Source organism: Culex quinquefasciatus, chromosome 3 (assembly GCF_015732765.1).
Source record: "Culex quinquefasciatus strain JHB chromosome 3, VPISU_Cqui_1.0_pri_paternal, whole genome shotgun sequence".
Lineage (NCBI taxonomy): Eukaryota > Metazoa > Arthropoda > Insecta > Diptera > Culicidae > Culex > Culex quinquefasciatus.
This window is the reverse complement of record NC_051863.1, coordinates 35,115,396-35,136,387: the sequence shown is the minus strand read 5'-3', so window position 1 is coordinate 35,136,387 and position 20,992 is coordinate 35,115,396.

Sequence of the window (20,992 nt, the reverse complement as noted above, 5' to 3'; positions counted from 1 at the left end):
ATCTCGTAATCTACGCCTTCTATGACCAAATTTATAGAAAGCATCTGAGCAAACCTTCAAAAATCAGTTTTTTGAACGTGGCAATTCAGGGTTAAGTTTTAGAGAAAAGTGATGTTCTGAGCACTTTTAGAGCTCTAAAAAACGAACATTTTTATTTGTTGACATGCCAATTTGGACTTAAGGGTCAAAAGTTACAGCCATTTTAAGGTAAAAAAGATGCAAATTTAAAACTTAAATATCTCGAAATGGCGCAAGCCAAATTTTAAGCACTAGGTTGCATTTGAAAGAGGAGATCTAGCACTACAAACGCTGAAAAAATCTCAGAGGTGTTTTTCTTTAAACTCGAGATATCTTCATTTGAAAAAGTCTAATTTTCAAGGGAAAATCATATGGGACCACCCTAACGAAATTCGAAAAATGTCCAAATATATGTTTTTCCATGTAATTTTGCCCGCTGAATCCGAATCTGCCCTCAGAATTGAGCCAAAGTATCGAAAAATCGAGTTTTAGTCATTTTTAGGGTTTCCATGTAAAATTATCATTTATGACCAAATTATGACCAAAACTCGATTTTTCGATACTTTGGCTCAATTCTGAGGGCAGATTCGGATTCAGCGGGCAAAATTACATGGAAAAACATATATTTGGACATTTTTCGAATTTCGTTAGGGTGGTCCCATATGATTTTCCCTTGAAAATTAGACTTTTTCAAATGAAGATATCTCGAGTTTAAAGAAAAACACCCCTGAGATTTTTTCAGCGTTTGTAGTGCTAGATCTCCTCTTTCAAATGCAACCTAGTGCTTAAAATTTGGCTTGCGCCATTTCGAGATATTTAAGTTTTAAATTTGCATCTTTTTTACCTTAAAATGGCTGTAACTTTTGACCCTTAAGTCCAAATTGGCATGTCAACAAATAAAAATGTTCGTTTTTTAGAGCTCTAAAAGTGCTCAGAACATCACTTTTCTCTAAAACTTAACCCTGAATTGCCACGTTCAAAAAACTGATTTTTGAAGGTTTGCTCAGATGCTTTCTATAAATTTGGTCATAGAAGGCGTAGATTACGAGATAAAATTTTGGTGTCTTCGACAAAGTTGCTTGAAATGGTAAGCCCAACAACTTTCTAGAAGACAAAAAAATTCCCAAAAATATTCCTGTAAAGTAAGATTTCCAAAATCACCCTAATCGTGAACCACCCTAATTTTCAACCAAACCAAAAGTTGCCCCTTTGTATTTGCAACAACTCTTCTGAAGACACCAAAGCTCCAAAACTTAACCATTTTTCGAAAAATCCATTTTCCACTTAATTTTGCGATCTGGACCACTGTGCATTGTTCCTGCCAAGTGCGTCTACAATGAGACAGTTGAATAACTCTGGCGGTAGACGTCAGATCGATCTCATATTTTGATCAATGTTAGAACACATTAAAAGAAAGATAATGCAACTAAAAGCTCATTAAAAAATGCTGATGAAAAAAATAGAAAAATCGTTGAAAGTTGAAAACCAAAAGTGTCTCATTGATGACTACCCTACCCTACTTATAACTTTTGATAGGATTGTCAGATCTTCAATCTTTTGGGCTCGTTGGAAAGGTATTTTGATCACCTATCCAAAGATTGGACGCATGATAAATCCAGACAACCTTTTCATGAAAATATTTGAGATCCGGCCTCATAAAAGTGTATAAATAACACTTAAGTGCTCATAAGTTTTGATGAGGTTGTCAGATCTTCAATCTTTTGAACGCGTTGGAAAAGTCTTTCAAATAACTTCCTAAAAATATATAGCATTACGGATTTTCTTATAAAAACCACCCTTTTTACAATCATCAGAAGTTTAGCTAAAATCGTTTTTTTAGCATAACGTTTGAAGTACTTTGCTTCACTTCATAATATTAACTAGAGTCTTATGGGACCCCAAGATGGATCAAATGAGACCAAAACGGTCCAAATCGGTTCAGCCAGTTCGGAGATAATCGTGTGCATATTTTTCGGTGCACGGACTTACAGATACGCACAGACATTTGTACAGAATTTGATTCTGAGTCGATAGTTATACGGAAAGGTGGGTCTACGAGGTCGAATAAAGAAGTTCATTTTTCGAGTGATTTTATAGCCTTTCCAAAAAACGATTTCGTAGAGTTCGTTGTTTTAGCATATCGTTGTTTTAGCATATCTGAGAGATATGTATGAGCATTTTGTGGTACTTTTAGCTTCAAACATTTAAAATTTTATTCATAAATTGTAAAATTTGTTTGTATTATTTTATATCCTCCCTCCCCTGTCTGAACCAGAGTTGAGAAACAAATACTCATAATTTTTCTTCTAAAATTTGTGTCAGTTTTTGCCGAAATAGTCCGATTAAAATTTAATTAACATCATTTATTGGTGACCAAAACAATATGGGATAAAATTTGTAAAACCCTGATTTAAAAAAAACAAAAAATAGGAAGAAAAGTCTGGAATAAAACAAAAAATATAAGTTGAGGCCTTTTCAATATTTAAACCTGTGGTTTCACATTTATGTTTCCACGATTCCAAACTAAACGTAAAATTTTCCCACAAACAAATGCCGTCGCGTCTTAGAAAACCCCCCGGAGTGGTTGCCGAGCCAAAATCCGACTAACCTAATTAGCTAATCAAATTGATGACGAGTCCAGATTTCGCGCGAAACAATCGAGCTTAATTTACTGCTAATCTAGATGCGAATCCAGATTAGATCCCCTCCTCCTCGCGGTAAGCACCGCTGGGGAAAGATGAAAGTGTATCGCTGACTTGGGCGGATTGATGATTAATTTGCTGCGGTAGTACGAGGCAGTTCACAATTTGTCAAGATTTTGCGAGGCTGCAGCAAAGATTTACTTCAAGGGGTTGGCAGCTCAAGATCTTACAATCATCCCCTTGGGGTAGCAGTTTTATCTTCTTTTGGGGGGGGGAGGGGGGGGAGAAGGTGTGAATCTGTATTTGAGGGGTCAGGTAAAACCCCCGGCATCATTCCTGTTTTATGGAGAAGGTGAGGTTTACAGGTTTAGCTTTCAGATTATTTGTGTAGCAGAGTGGAACATTACTGTACTGGAGATTTAAGTTTTTTTTGTTTCAAGTAATTTTAATGCTAAATAAAATATATGTTGGAATTGTTAACAAACAAATTAATCATAAAAATAAAAAAGTGGGATGGCTACATAATGTGACTCATTCTACGTTAGCACAAGAAATTGGTCAAACATTTGTCCAAACTTCCCTCTGCTATCCGGTTTTAAACTTTTCTCTGACTATGTGCCACTTTTTGTGACATTCCAGAGATTTCACCCCAGATCTTCAAAACTAACTTCAACCCCGTTTCCTCCCTCTCAACAAAAAAGTTAGCACAAGAAATCCTGCACTTTGAAGAATGGTTAGCCATTATCTGCTTTACGGGTTCGGGGGTCCTGTTTTAGCACTTCAATTTTCCGCATCGCCGGTGCTGGCCACAACCCTAACCTAACTTTCCCTTCTTCACTTCCGCTCAACACTCGACTCACTCCTCAAAAAAGGATGGGGGAGGGGCTTTTCCAAACAAAAGATTTTTTTCTTGCTTCTCTGTATACCGTTATTATGTCCCCCCGAGGGTTGATCATTTTTATGGCTAGCAAGATGACGATAACGGGGAGTGGTTGCGGAAGGGAGGATAACAACGGGCCATGACGAAAGTTTAAAATAATAACAACCACCCAAGAAAGAGGGAGGGCAGCTCGTTGATAATATTAGCTCGTAAAACTGTCACACAAATTCTAAACCCCGCAGCGCGACGCAGCTTCTGGTGAGCTGTCTTGTTTCTTGGGGCATTTTCAACAAAAAACAAAAAACAAAAAACAAAAAACAAAAAACAAAAAACAAAAAACAAAAAACAAAAAACAAAAACAAAAAACAAAAAACAAAAAACAAAAAACAAAAAACAAAAAACAAAAAACAAAAAACAAAAACAAAAAACAAAAAACAAAAAACAAAAAACAAAAAACAAAAAACAAAAAACAAAAAACAAAAAACAAAAAACAAAAAACAAAAAACAAAAAACAAAAAACAAAAAACAAAAACTAACTAAATCCACCTATGTGGTTGATGCCTTCCTCACTTTTTACCAACAATGGGTAATATGAGTGGTTTGGACACATATTTCAGCTACTTTTTTAGGTCCAGAAAAATAAGTACACAGATATAACTTAAGTTGTCATAACTTGAGACAGGGTTGCCAGATTTTCAATTATATGGACTCGTTTGAAAGGTCTCTTGATTACCTAATCAACGATGGGTCGGATGATGGTTCCGGACATAGTTTACAGACATTTAAGTGAGATCCGGCTTCAAAAAAGTACATAAATATCACTTAAGTGGTCATAACTCGAGACAGGGTTGCCAGATCTTCAATGTTGTGGACCTGTTGGAAACAAAAAAACAAAAAACAAAAAACAAAAAACAAAAAACAAAAAACAATAAACAAAAAACAAAAAACAAAAAACAAAAAACAAAAAACAAAAAACAAAAAACAAAAAACAAAAAACAAAAAACAAAAAACAAAAAACAAAAACAAAAACAAAAAACAAAAACAAAAACAAAAACAAAAAACAAAAAACAAAAACAAAAAACAAAAACAAAAACAAAAAACAAAAAACAAAAACAAAAACAAAAAACAAAAACAAAAACAAAAAACAAAAAACAAAAAACAAAAAACAAAAAACAAAAAACAAAAAACAAAAAACAAAAAACAAAAAACAAAAAACAAAAAACAAAAACAAAAACAAAAAAAAACAAAAACAAAAAACAAAAAACAAAAAACAAAAAACAAAAAACAAAAAACAAAAAACAAAAAACAAAAAACAAAAAACAAAAAACAAAAAACAAAAAACAAAAAACAAAAAACAAAAAACAAAAAACAAAAAACAAAAAACAAAAAACAAAAAAACAAAAAACAAAAAACAAAAAATTAAAAATTTCCAAGTTGGTCAGATTTTTTTTGGCAAGAGAGCACAAAATATTAAAAGGTTAGAGAAAATCCAAAGAAAGCAATGGGAGACTGCGACAAACTTCGCTCCTGCTGGTTCTAAGAAGAAAGCTTATATCAGTGTCTCCCAAATCTCCCCTTCCGATTGACACTTTTGTCAGAAAGACCCTCCCTCCAAGCTTAACGGTGCAACAGGAGTCGCCTTTTCCACCCGGCCGGGGTTTAGATGATTTTTTTTTTATTTCAGTAATAATATTACACCACCATAATATCAATCGCTCTCCCCATTGAACTTTTGTTCTTTAAAAGGGAACACGATTGGCATTTAAGTTTCATTTAAATGTACATTAAAGTTAATTAAACAAATAACAAAAAATACTTAAACAAACATGAAAAACTAGCTGACAATTACAAAATAGATGACAAATGTTCTTTCAGGTGATATTTTAATCTGCTTTTGAACGAGGTCAACTCTGGTAGGTTTTTAATTAAGTCCGGAACTTGGTTGTAAATATCAGCACCGAGATTTGTAAATCTTCGCCTTCCAATTTCTGTTCTGAATCTTTCTTGTTGAAAGTCTCCTGCCTGCCTGGTGAAATGTTGATGTACTGCTCTCGTGAATCGCCAGTTGTGATGCAGCTGTCCGGTTTCGATTTTGTACATCAGAACTGATACTTTCAGCTTGAACATTCCAAGAATTGGCAAAATACTATGCTGCTGGCTTGCGTACAAGTCGAATGTTGGGTACAGGAACGGGAGCCTAAAGATTGCCTTGATGCACCGATTTTGTTGAGTTTGTACGTCCTTTAAAAATGTCCTGCACGCTGTTCCCCAAATTGCGATTCCGTACTGATATTTGCTGTTGATGAAAGCGTAGTATATCTTCAGAAGAGCATGCTGCGGAAGTATCCATGCTAGTTTTCTGAGAATACCACAAAGCGCAGAGCAGCTAGAAACCACTTCGTCAATGTGTTTTCTCCAGGTGAGACGGTTGTCCAGGTGAACTCCCAGATATTTGAAGCTTTGGACTTCTTCGATCACTTCGTTGGCAACGTTGAGGGGTGGATGTGGTGGCACGACGGTTTGTGAGTTTCGAAACAGCATCATCTTTGTTTTTTCAAGGTTAAGTGCTAATAGGTTATTTCCCAGATAACCAAGAATGCACTCCATATCAATTTTCATCAGTTGGATCATTACTCCGGGCGATTTGTTCTCGTAAAGCAATACGGTGTCATCTGCGAATAACTTTACTTTTCCCGAAAGGTGCAGCTCAGCAATATCGTTGACGTATACAAGGAACAACAGCGGCCCAAGGTTGCTTCCCTGGGGTACCCCCGTACGAATGTTTAGAAAATCACTTCGACTGCCTGACACCACAACCTGCTGTTGCCGATCCGTTAGATAACTCCGCAGGTAATCGTTGGGAAGTCCTCGCACACCATACGCATCAAGTTTTTTCAACAGCATTGGGTGATTGATCGTATCGAACGCCTTGGATAGATCAAGAAACACACTTCCGGCTAGCATTTTCCGATCGAGGGCGCGTGAAATTTCATCAACGAGTTCCAACACAGCTACTTCCGTTGATGAGCCTTGTCTGAAGCCAAATTGATGCGGATACAGAAGTTTTGTTTTGCAGAAGAAGTTCAGTAGACGACTGTAGACAAGCTTTTCAAAAACTTTGTTGATGGCCGGTAGCACTGATATTGGTCGGTAGTTAGTTGGATCTAATGGGTCTCCTTTTTTAAAAATAGGGATAACTAGGGCAGACTTGAGGCAAGGTGGGTAGCTACCCTGGCTTACAGAGTCGTTAAAGCATCTGCTGATTAAGGAGGAAAGTAGCTCACTGTGCAGCTTCAGTGCTAGAACAGGAAAACCGTCGTAACCAGTTGCCTTACTTACGTTCAGTCCATCAATGATTGTTTTAACTTCCCGTTTTGATGAAGGTCGCAGGAAAATTGACAGGTTTTTCCGCTTGATTGTGTTGAATCTGTTGATATCTCCGTCGGACTCCAGCGAAGATGCCAGGTTTTCTCCCACCGCTGCAAAGTACTTGTTCAGGGCCTCTGCAACTTCCGTTGGTTCGTGCACTTCCGTTTCATCCACCACCAGTTTCACACTAGTGTCCTTTTTCTGTTTTCTGCCTAAAATCTCATTTATACGACTCCATAGAGTTTTAGGGTTTGTAGTGTTGAGTTGACGTTGATAGTACTCGATTTTGGCTTTCTTTTTGCAGGCTGCAAATCTTCTGTTAATGTGTGCTAGTAGATCTGTAAGGTTGCTGTCTCGTCGATTACTTTTCCAGCGATGGTAAACGTTGTCCTTAATCTTCCCTAGTTTCCACATGTCGTAGTTGTACCACGGACAGCAGTTATTCTTGACTTTGACCTCAGCTAACAGTTCTGTTGTGTTTCCTTGAAGAATTTCGCGGTATTTGTCTGTTACTGCTACGAGTCGCTCGTTTACAGACAGCATATCCAACTGCATACTTCGCAAAAAAGCTCCAAACTGCTCATTGACTCGCCGCTGGTTTACCAGAGTTTTTCTTAGTGTCCGTATTTCCTGCCGCTCCTTCGTGCTGTAGACTGTCAATACGTAGCTGTGATCACTCAGGGGGCAATCAATCGTGTAGTTTGTCAAACTTGCTGATTCCTCCATGCTACACACAACATGATCAAGTATGTTGTTGCTTGCCGGGCGGGTAACTTGGTTGTTGGTTACGATCATGTTGTACGATGAGAGCAGCTGTGTATAAATCCTGGTCTCACGGTTATCTTGATCGTTCACTGGCACGTTCATGTCCCCAAAGACAAAGCACGGTTGATTTGGACGAGCTGTAGAGACGATTTCTTCAATGAAAGCGGTGAAGCGAGCTGAATCGAAATCTGGTGGCCTGTAGATGCCGTGCAGACTGATAGGTTTAGATGTGTGGAGCAGCAGTTCAATGTGGTGGTATCCATTTACTGCGATGTTTTTGCGTTGGTCATACCGCAGCCCGTTTCTGACGAAAATTGCCAACCCACCAGCAGATGTTTTACGGCAAGAATGTGTGCTTCTGTATCCAGGAACGTTGTAGAACTCCGCTCTGTCTTTCTTGATCCACGTTTCACCCACGACAATCACATCAATGACTTGTTTTAATTCTTGTACAGCAAGGCAAAGTGAGTCTAGTTTGTTGAACTTATTCATTCCTCTAATGTTGATTTGCAATATTCTCAGGGTGGAGGACGTCGGGGCAGATTCACGTTGTTTATCGATTCTTTGTGCAGGTTTATGGCAGAGTGTTGTAGATACGCCGGTTGTTCAGCCATGTTTGTGAGAGATTCTAGTACTGGAATACTGTTGAATGGATAGACTTTAATCCATTAACAGTCTTCTCAAATCATCTCGATCGCGAATGGTGATTGGTTTCGAGCTTTCCGTTTGTTTCACGAGTATGACGCCGTTACGACCTGGCCAGACGAATCGTAGATTTTTTTCTCTCTGTCTTCGCTTCAGTTCTCGCAAAAGTTCCAATGCCAGTGGAGTTAGATCATCCCTTATAACCACATTCCTGCTTGAACCTGCTTTGAACTTAACACCTTCAATCATCTGTGTGTTCAATCTCCCGAATTCTTTTTTGTAGGCCATCAGACGTTCTTTAGTTTGTTGGTTCTTGAAGGTTACTCGTATTGGGCTGCAGTCAGTTTTAGGGCCTGGAATGCGAGAACAGGACATGATAGTGCCAGCTACTCCATGAAAACCTAGTGTTTCGCATGCTTTGGTGATCACATCTAGAACGTCCTCGTTTGACTCGCGCGGAATTCCTAGCACGACAGCATTGGAGGACAGTTCCGCTCGTTTCTGGTCTTCGAAGGTTGCTTCCTGCCGATTCACCGCTTGAGCCACATTTTGCGTACGTTGATTGAGTGCCTTGAGGGACTGCTTCAAATGCTCGTTTTCTTTCCGAATATCACGTAACTCGGTTGAAAGAATCAGCACGCAACGCTGCATCTCATCAAATTTATCCGCAAGAAATTGTTGGCTGGCTTTTAACTCGGATGTAAGTTCTACTATCTTTGGCAACTCTGCTCGATAAGCGCCTAAGCCGTCCTGCAGGCTACGCACAGCTTCATCCATTTTAAATGCTCGTCAAGAGATGGCGCTGTTCTTCGAATACGCCAAACCGGGGTAGGTGTAGTGGTATGGTCAAAATCGGACACTACTAACCACACTTAACTACACTTTACTCACACATGCGGCGGCGGCGGCAATGACGGCAAATATTCAGCGTTCCCAGCGGGCTGATTCAATTGGAGACAATTCTCTAGGTGGAACGGGTGAGGTGGACGAGCGGCATGAGGCAGGGCGGGGCGGGGCGGTGCAAATAAAAACAACCAAAACAGCAGCTTCTTTATTGCCAAAATTGTTGCGTTACAGATACTTTTTACAATCTGTCGTCGGTGCTGTGTACTTTGAGCAGTGGTTTTATGTGGCTATGCGAACGTTTTCTTAAAACAGTGATTATGCTTCATAGAGCAGCGAGCAGCGAGCGAGGATCGAGGAGTGAGCGAGCAGCGATTGGGGCTTTTTAGCTAGTTTGCGGTGGGCGAGCAGCACAGGTTTGTAACTCGTTTTCTTGTTACATACCGGGTTCGGGTGGCTAATATTCGAGCAGGTGGGCACAGGAGGGTTCTCAGTCGGCCTGTTTCTGGTCAGGTAGGCGACGTTTAATGTTTTTTTCACGACAATTTTTGTAATTTTTTGGCGAGCACAGATATCAAAACAACTTGTTGGTGGCCAGCGTTGCCAGATTGCGGTTGCTTGTGGCACATTAAACTAGGTTAGAGTGACGTTATCACCGCCGTAATCAGCTGGCCCACCAGTTCTGTGATCAACTAACTAAGTCCTTGTTGCTCGCTTTTAAGGTCTAATTTCACGCTTATCCGGAAATAATCGCTACTTTCTAACCTGCTGCAGTGATTTTAAGCGGATTTTTTTTTGTTTAGCGTTGATTTAAGGATGGAAGTCGAACCTTTAAAAGGACTCCAGATCCGGTTTAGATAGGGTGGTCCAATTTTAGCGTGTTTCAAACTCGAATGTTTGTTTTTTTTTTTTTTTTGAAAAATATTAATACTTTTAAATAAAATTTAATAAAAAAAAATCTTTAATTTTTGACAATTGAATAAGTTAAGCATCCAATCACAAGGACAACACCAAACAGTGGCATCGCCCGTAAGTATTGTGTCGTAAAATAACTTTATCGTGTCATGTCTGGATGATCTGCAGTGGGCACCAAACAACGGCCATGGCCTGCAGCCTCACGAAAGGCCATCGCTATCGCTTTCCCCCTGGATAGGTCCTCCCATGCCCTGGTTGGTTGATTTCATCATCATCCGGCACCAGGACACCGAACGTCAAGTCGGTGACGGCGCTGTTGGAAAGAAAGCAAAATAAATTAAATTTTATATCTAATTAACTCGCTTAAAATTTTAATCAAGTGACAATGATTTTATTAGCGTCAGTCACTTGGGAGTTAAGCGGACTGTCACCTTGGCTACATCCTTTCATACAAAAAGTACACATGAAAAAGATTGAAATTTAGTAAAGTAAAGCTTAAAATAATTTAAATATGTTGAAGCAGTTTCCAACTGTAAACTTAGTTTTCAATGATCGAAATAAAATAAATCAAACCGTCAAAAAACTAAATGTCGCTCGAAAATTTGAAGGGTTCAACCAAAGCTCAGTCCTTCAAAACATGAAGCGTTGCATAACTTGTACACAACCAATCTTGCTTGCACCCACTCATATTAATATTATTGAGATAAATTACCACTCTTTAACGCTCACCGGCACGAAACCTTTTCAAACACTAGCAGAAGAGAAAAAAATCTCAGAACGTGCTTCAATTAATATTGCTACACTCTTAAACATACAAACTCGCATGTCGTGGTTAGATGTTATTGAGTTTGTTGAGAAGATGGACGGATAGATGGCTTTTTCAATTTTATGGTCATTTTTATGCGTTTGGTCGGTGGATTATTCGGTAGTCATGAAACGACTCTGTTTCATCCTTCGCAAATATGATGATCATTGGATATCGATCCATTAAGGTAAATAGTCATTACTTTGACTAAAATCTCAACGTTTACTGCCAGCAACATCGCGATACTAAAATAGACAAACGTACCTTAACCTAATCCGTTAACTGTATGGTGGCGTCGATAGCAAGTGGCAAGTTAAGGACCATTCAAAATCAAATTTACTCCTTCTCACAAATTTGACCAAACTACCGCAATTGATTATACCCGACACAAAAATCATTGCGAGCATGAACAACTACATAACGCTCTCCAAAAATGTCCACGTAATTTTTGAACGACCCTTTAGTGCTAATGTAAACGCTAACCAAGATCATGACACGAGTGTCATCATCATTCATTCTCACGATCAAATCAGGCAGTCGTGCAGACTGTTCGGTGAAGAAATCTTTTTTTAATGATGGCATCATATTCAACAAATTAAAACTGAATATAAGAGCAATGCTTTGCCAAACGATCGATTTTTAATTCTTGGAATTATTTTTTTGTAGTTTTTATCTGCTGAAAAAACAATAATAACAAAAAAAACTAACTTAATCCACCAATGTGGTTGATGCCTTCCTCACTTTTTACCAAAAATGGGTATATGAGTGGTTTCATCATTTTTTTAGATCCAGAAAAAAAGAACACAATGTATAACTTATGTGGTAATAACTCGATACAGGGTTGTCAGTTCTTCAATGCTTTGGACTCATTGGAAAGGCCTTTCAATTACCTAACCAACAATGGGTTGGATGATGGATCCGGACATAGTTTACATACATTTAAGTGAGATCCGGCTTCAAAAAAGTACCTAAATATCACTTAAGTGGTCATAATTCGGGACAGGGTTGCCAGATCTTCAATGTCTCGAACTCATTGGAAAGGCCTTTCAATAATCTAACCAACGATGGGTCGGATGATGGGTCCGGTCATAGTTTACATACATTTAAGTGAGATCCGGCTTCAAAAATGTACATGAATACCACTTAAGTGGTCATAACTCGAGACAGGGTTGCCAGATCTTCAATGTATTGAACTCATTGGAAAGGCCATTCAATTACCTAACCAACGATGGGTCGGATGATGGATCCGGACATAGTTTACATACATTTAAGTGAGATCCGGCTTCAAAAAAGTACATAAATATCACTTAAGTGGTCATAACTCGAGACAGGGTTGCCAGATCTTCAATGTCTTGAACTCATTGGAAAGGCCATTCAATTACCTAACCAACGATGGGTCGGACGATGGATCCGGACATAGTTTACATACATTTAAGTGAGATCCGGCTTCAAAAAAGTACCTAATTATCACTTAAGTGGTCATAATTCGGGACAGGGTTGCCAGATCTTCAATGTCTTGAACTCATTGGAAAGGCCATTCAATAATCTAACCAACGATTGGTCGGATGATGGATCCGGTCATAGTTTACATACATTTAAGTGAGATCCGGCTTCAAAAATGTACATGAATACCACTTATGTGGTCATAACTCGAGACAGGGTTGCCAGATCTTCAATGTCTTGAACTCATTGGAAAGGCCATTCAATTACCTAACCAACGATGGGTCGGATGATGGGTCCGGACATAGTTTACATACATTTAAGTGAGATCCGGCTTCAAAAAAGTACCTAAATATCACTTAAGTGGTCATAATTCGGGACAGGGTTGCCAGATCTTCAATGTCTTGAACTCATTGGAAAGGCCATTCAATTACCTAACCAACGATGGGTTGGATGATGGATCCGGACATAGTTTACAAACATTTAAGTGAGATCCGGCTTCAAAAAAGTACCTAAATATCACTTAAGTGGTCATAATTCGGGACAGGGTTGCCAGATCTTCAATGTCTCGGACTCATTGGAAAGGCCTTTCAATAATCTAACCAACGATGGGTCGGATGATGGATCCGGTCATAGTTTACATACATTTAAGTGAGATCCGGCTTCAAAAATGTACATGAATACCACTTAAGTGGTCATAACTCGAGACAGGGTTGCCAGATCTTCAATGTCTTGAACTCATTGGAAAGGCCATTCAATTACCTAACCAACGATGGGTCGGATGATGGATCCGGACATAGTTTACATACATTTAAGTGAGATCCGGCTTCAAAAAAGTACATAAATATCACTTAAGTGGTCATAACTCGAGACAGGGTTGCCAGATCTTCAATGTCTTGAACTCATTGGAAAGGCCATTCAATTACCTAACCAACGATGGGTCGGATGATGGATCCGGACATCGTTTACATGCATATAATTGAGATCCGGGTATTTGTGAAAACACATTTTTATACATAACTTTTGAACTACTTATCGAAACTTCAAACAATTCAATAGCGATGTATGGGACCCTAAACCAAGTTGAATGCAACTGGTTCGATCAAAATCGGTTCAGCCAGTGCTGAGAAAACTCAGTGAGAATTTTGGTCACATACATACATACACACACACATACACACACACATACACACACACATACACACACACAGACATTTGTTCAGTTTTCGATTCTGAGTCGATATGTATACATGAAGGTAGGTCTAGGAGCTTTTAATAGAAAGTTCATTTTTAGAGCAGGATTATAGCCTTACCTCAGTGAGGAAGGCAAAAGACAGAAAACTTATTTCCAATACATAACCTGACATGAAGTGTTTTGTTTTTCTAGTAAAATCTGCAGAATACAAAGCATTCTTTTTAAATTTGACCAAACTTCATCCAAATGTCTAAATTAAGAAATTAGTGAAGCAAATTTATTGGAAATTTTATTTTCATTACCAAATTAGTTGTAGTTTATGCAACAAGTTCCAAACAATGATTTTTTTTCTGCACGAGTCGAACATTTATCCTACAAGGATATCCAAAAATATGTTTTGTCAGACAGGGCTGTGGAGTCGGAGTCGGATTCGGAGCCGAAGTCGGTGGAGTTGGGTCTTTTTGGGGACCTGGAGTCGGAGTCGGAGTCGCCAAAACTCGAATAGCTGGAGTCGGAGTTGGAGTCGGAGTCGGCTAAATTTTAAGAGCTGGTGTCGGAGCCGGGGCTGGAGTCAAAAATTTCTGATAAACCCGGAGTCGGAGCCGGTGTCGGAGTTATCTAAAATTTATCACAAATTATGGACGGTTTTTATTATTAAGTATATGTTAGAAGATTAATTCACTAAATTTATTAATACTTTAATTTTTTTAAGTCGCATGCACTGCGTTGACATAACAACGTATTTTTTTATGCTGGATTATGAAATTTATCAGATCTTTATTGTGATCGGATATTTGCATTGTTTCGAAAAACGCCTTGACTCCTTAATAGCTCTGATTGTGTTTTATTTTTGTGCTGGGTCTTGACTACCTCCTTTTGTTTGTATTTATGTATTTTTTATTATAATTTGATCAATCTTCATCAAACACTTTCTTTAAAAAACACAGATAGTCATCAGAACGCCAAAGCCTCCAAAAAAAAAAAACTAATAACTGTAAATTCAACTCGCTGGTTCTTTGGCATGACTCAACCAATTGTGATGACTCTTGTTTCCAGTGATTTGTAAGGATGTTTGCAGAGCTCGATTTGATCGAATCTGTAATTTTTGCGACTGAAAACAGCGATTCCGAAGATTTCCATTAAATTTTATTAGAGTTATCCACCAATTCACACAGCAGTTGCCCTGACCCCTCTTCGATTAGCATGAAACTTTGTCCTTTGTCCTGATATCTCGTGACGGAGGGGCGGTACGACCCCTTTCATTTTTGAACATGCGAAACAAGAGGTGTTTTGCAATAATTTGCAGCCTGAAACGGTGATGAGATAGAAATTTGGTGTCAAAGGGTTTTTATATGTAAAATTAGACGCCCGATTTGATGGCGTACTCAGAATTCCAAAAAAAAAAACATTTTGCATCGAAAATAACACTTAAATTTTTTTTAAAACTCTGCCATTTTCCGTTACTCGACTGTAAAAAAATTGAAACATTTCAATTTAAGGGAAATTTAATATGATTTTCAAATTTAATTTATACCGAAAGGGTCATTTTTTCATTTAGAACACAATTTTTCATTGTTTTTCATGATTTTTGTAACTTTGCAGGGTTATTTTATACAGTGTAACAATATTCTACAAAGATGGCTAGAACTATGGAATAATTTTGACCAATTTCATCGGAGTCATTTATTTGGAGTATCGTGTGAGCAGCAGTGCCGGAAAAATGGATTTTTGTGGTGTTCTTTTTGTGCTGTATTCGTGGTCGTGTTTATGTCGAAGTCTGTGGAAGGTGCAAAGCCACGTGTTTGGATTCTTGTGTCACTGTTTTTTTATTTGTGGTTCCATCTAGAGTATAAGTTTTTAAATTATTGTTATTTTTTACAGCTTTCTGGAATTATTTTGAATTAAATGTCTACTTGTAAATTTATCTATCTTATCTTATTTAAATGTTCATATTATTCCTAGTCCTATTCCTCTCCTGTAACATACCATATCCTCATACCATATATGTTTAAATTGCCTAAATTAACGAATCTTTCTAAAACAGCGTGGGAACCATCCGGAGCATTTATATTTTAAATTACTGTTTTTTTTACAGCTTCCTGGAATTATTTTGATATTTATTATATTTATCATATTTATTGTATTTTTTTCTATTTACTATATTTATTACATTTATTATTATAACAAAACTATATGCTTATTAGATAATACTCTACAGATTCACATTTACACTTACAAACATCCAAATCATTTAATACAATACGCATTCAACCACTTTCATTGGCCCGATGAAATTCCTCTAACCCCCATTCCAAACCTCCCAAAAATATTCCGTTCACTTTTAAAAGTCACATGGGTTCCCTGCACTTTTGCCACTAGTGAACAACAAAAACATCCCCTCCCAAATCCCCACGGGACTGTATGGGCGTAGCCTTGGAGCACAGTTTGGAAATTTACGTTCTCAGATAACGTCATGATTCGAAATCCGGACACTTAGTAGCATATCATTAGTGTTATAGCTGACAAAAAATCATGTAATAAATTGGAAATGTAGAAATATCACCAGGGCGTAGTATAAACAGTCAGTTTCAATAAAATGCATGCAAAATGGGTCTTTTCTAACAATTTTTCATCAGAATTTTAAAAATAAAATGACTTGTTGTGCTTCGAATCCCGGACACTGATAAAAACTGATTCGAAATCCGGACACTTTTGCTTCGAATTCCGGACACTCATTTTTTCTAATGAATCGCACAAATATGGACTGAAATGTTAGTGAATGGCATTCTTCAGGTCTCAAATAAGCTGTTAACATCAATACAATCGATATATTATATAAAAAAATGCTAGAATTTAAGGAAATCAATACAAAAAATTTCTACTTTGCCTTCCCGGTGCTTCGGACGCCTATGAAATATTTCACGTGAAATGTTTCGTATTTTTGGTAATTTTATAATTTAATTTTATTTAATTGTTTTGACATTAACTACAGTGTTCAAACAAACTTTAGATTAAAGTTGATGTTAGAATTCATCAAATAAAATAGTTTTGACATTCATAATGTGAACTTATATCCAAAAAATTGATAAAACAAGATGAGGTGTCCGGGTTTCGAAGCGTCCGGGAATTCGAATCATGACGTTATTCTTGGTTGTACCGGGCAGCAATTAAATTGTATAAGAATATTGAATTGACCATTGTGGCACCCCCTACAGCGTGGTGCAGACCCGTTATGCTATGCTATGCTATGCTATGCTATGTAACAATATTCTACAAAGATATAGAGCAGACAATTAAAAAAATTTGAATATGCAAACAAAAGGGGTTGGCTTAAAAAAAAGATTTGAGAAAGTTGGTCGTCGTTGATCATGGGCGTTCATGTTCACCCGCGAGAGACACGGACGATGAAACTAAGAGAAACGCAAAAAGTAACTTTTTTTAGTAAAATCGCGATAACTCGTGATGTTTATAAGCAAACCCCTCATATTTGCAAATCATTTTTTTTTTGTAATTGTCTCCTCTACAACTTTGCAAAACATTATAACACTCAAAAAAATAACACTGCACTATGGGCAATCACCATACAAACAGGCGGCCAAATTATTTTTTTGCCTTTTTAATGTTTTTTCATACAAATTTGGGTAATTGTATGGTATTGAAATGATATACGTCAATTTTTATGAGTTTTCATGTTTTTCAATAGTTGATTGTTTATAATAAATAGTCTTTTCATACATTTGCAAGTGCAACAGAATTGCGTATATATTGTATTGCAAGTTTATATTATTAAATTATGGATAAGCTAATACATCCCCACTTTAAGGACACAACCCCTCCCTCCTCTGTCTTTCACCCCCCCCCCCCTCCCCTCCTTCCCAACAAAATTTTGTTAAGCGTAATAAATTCATTTTAAGTCAAATATTTATTATTTACTGCTGTGTGTTTCTTTTTGTGAGTCCATGCCATATAACTTGAGACCCCCCCCATCCTTACAGGCATAAATTTCGAAAATTTTAATTGTTAAATCAAAAAAACAGAAAATTGATTTTATTCAAAATATTAATTATGAAGTAAAACGATAAAATACAAACCATATTCTTACTAATCCTAATGTTCTTGTTCATGAAAATTCATATGATTATAGAGTTTCTGACAGCTTCAGGATATGTTACAGGTACTTTTTATGATGTTTTGTACTAACGAACATAGAACTTAAATGTGGATCAGTTTCATGAATTGATCGCAGAAATTCATCATGCTAACTCAATATTTTGCTGAATACTTTTTTCGGTATCAAACTGAGATTCTCCAGTTTCGCTTGAGAAATTTCGGTACGAATACCTCATTTTGACTAAGGCACTCAATTTTAAATGTAGGTAACAGAAAATTCCAATAAAATCATTTCGAGCTTCTTGAAACCAGGTATTGATTTTTGAAGCGACGATGCCCACGAAGTAGGTAGCAAAGCAAGTGAAATAAACGGGCGCATATGTAGATTGCAGCAAATTTAGATAAAACGTAAATGTTCAAAAATGCATATCTCCGAAAACGCAAAAAATCGCAGGCTGGACATTTCAGCAATGTTAGATTATGATCCAATCTTTCAAGTGATCTTAGTTTCATGTTTAGCATCGGTTAGCAAAAAAAGTACTCGATTAACAAACACAAAAAATAAGTTTTGTCAAAAAAATACTCCAGTTATTCGATGAAAACTTCAGTTTTTGGTTTGGAAACAACATTTCATCTATCAATAGTTTCAAAGCTTATCTCATTACCTTTCCAACGATGTATATTTGTCCTAATAAAATATTTAAAATGGCTGAGCTATGTTAAAATTAAACAATCAGCATTTTTTACGAAAAACGCTAGATTTCTACTCCATTTTTTGACTTTCAGCTTGCGTATCTCCGTAATGAACAAACTTAGAGCTTTGAAAATTTGGATTTTTCTTAGTTAGAATGTTTACATTCGAGAAAAAAATACCAACAAATATTTGGAGAAGGTCACTTTTTTGAAACTTGGCCACCCAATGTACCATAGTGCACTGCAAACTTATAAAAAACACGAAATTTCAAAATAAACAAAATTGTTCTAATTGAAAAAAAATACCATTCTGGGTCAATGTAGATTTCAAAAACACATTAAATTTCCCTTAGCCCTTTACAACCCAACCCCGCCTTTAGACGGGCTTCGATTAAAAAAATCACCAAAAATCAATTATTCAACCAATTTTTGATCTTCAAAATGCATTGCAAAGAAGAACTCTTAAAATTTTAAAAAATAGAAGGGTTGGATGTTTTACTTGTTTAATGTGACTTGCCAATGTTTTAAAAAATGTAATTTTTGTAGGGGTCAACTTTGGCTGTGTTTTGCCTTCCTGACCTTACTGAGGAAAGGCTATAAAATCACTCGGAAAATGAACTTTTTAATTAGACCTCCTAGACCTACCTTCATTTGTACATATCGACTCAGAATCACCAGCTGAGCAAATGTCTGTGTGTTTGGCTGTATGTAGACATGTGTACCAAATCAATGTCACTGGAATATCTCGTCACTGGTTCAACCGATTTTGGCCGGGATGGTTTTAATCGATCCGTCTTAACGTCCCCTAAGTTGCTATTTAAATTCATGCAGTTTTATCATGTATTTAAAAAGTTATGTTAAAAAAACAGTTTGATTTTATATTAAAATTATGATAAAAAGGGTGTTTTTTCATGAAACCCTCACATGTTATATATTTTTAGAAAGCACATGAGAAAACCTTTTAGGTGGAGTAAAAATTTTCAAGATCTGACTTACCTATCTTAAATTACAAGCAGTTTAAAAAATGGTCCGAATTCACATAACCTCAACTGGTTGGGTCTGATCGCCACGAAAAAGCCGTGTAGAGGGATGCCATTTTCCTCAAAGGCCGTGTCTGTATAATCTTTACAAAAAGTCTGTGGGTAGTCTGTTTTTTTACTCATCACTTATTTTTATTAGGGGAGATCGGGCGTCGAAAATCGATCGTCCCTAATTTTTTGCAGATTTTTCGAATAAATCTTTCTCGATAAACGATTTAAGAACGAAGCTTGATTTGGAGTCGGAGCCAAAAGCAAACCCCATAACTTTCTTTAGCAAGAAAGGCAAAACTAAAAAAATAAACAAAAAAAAACATAAAACAAGACAAGTAAAGTTTTTCGTAGAACAAAAGTTGCTCAAAATGACCTCCTAAACACGGGAAAAATTAAAAAGGTGTAAACCGAAAACGCGATCAAAAGTTAAAGTGGGAGAATAACGCTCTTAACTGCTTATTTGATTGTCGGTGTACAGGACACCAGGGATGGTATTTACTCGTTTCTTCGCCGATGGCGAGGGCTTTTAGATATCGTCCCTCGCTCAAATCATCAAATTTTTGGCGTTCTCCCAAAACTGCATCAAGAGAGCGAAGCAAAAACGACGCCGATAAAATAGCGAGCAACGAACAAACCGATGCGTAAGACGGAAAAAAAATCTCTCACACAGCCAGTCCCCTCGCTCAAAAAGCAAGAGAAAGAGCAATCGTGAAATTCTCTCGCCCGTAAGCCCTTTAGAAATGAGTTCATTTGTGTGCGTGAGCTCCAGTGTATGTATACTAGCGTGTCCCAAAAAAACACGAAGTCGAGGAATTCAATGTGCTCAGTTCTCAAATGATAGAAAATCATGTTAGAAACAACTCTCTCATACATAAAAACTTTCGGAAAAATTGTTTACCACGTTCCCTGGGCATTTTTTTGAAAAAAGTCAGTTTTTTCGACAATTTCACAAAATCTGCTTAGAAAAAATGGAAAATTTTAAAATTTCAAATAGCCTATACCATTAAATGATGGTCTGTGGTCCAATAAACAAGTTAATGTATCGATTTGGCCTTTTAAAACCTTGTTTTCACTTTCCCGGTAGCTTTTATGTCGAAAAATACGAGTTTTTGCTTTACTTTTTTTTCAACCTTTTCCCTCGGTATTGAACACAAAAATTTCCTCATATGTGAGAATACATGCATCTTGTAGAAAATTTTCCGCCGAAGATTTTCGTCTAAGCAACTTTGAAGTTTCATCAACTCTGAGCTGAGATATTCCAGTTTTTGTGAAGAAAGAATATTGAATAATTGAAAATGTTGATATTAATCATCATTGGTATACAATATTAAGGATAATTTAAGCCTAATTTGAAGTGCGGCTGTATCGCATCTGTTTTTAAACATGATTAGTTCATCCTACAATACTAAGGGCCACCTGGTGTTGTTTTCTCATGGCACACTACGTGCTAAATCAATGAATTACTTTTAGCAAATAACTCATATTTAGAGCATTTTGCATTTAAACCAATCGATGCACGTTTGCTGTGTTTCCATGGATACAAATAAACAAATAACATATCGATGCATCTGTGCTCTCTTATGCTATCTAGATAGGAAAACCAGTAAGCTTAGTACAAGAGCACAGAGGCATCGAAATATA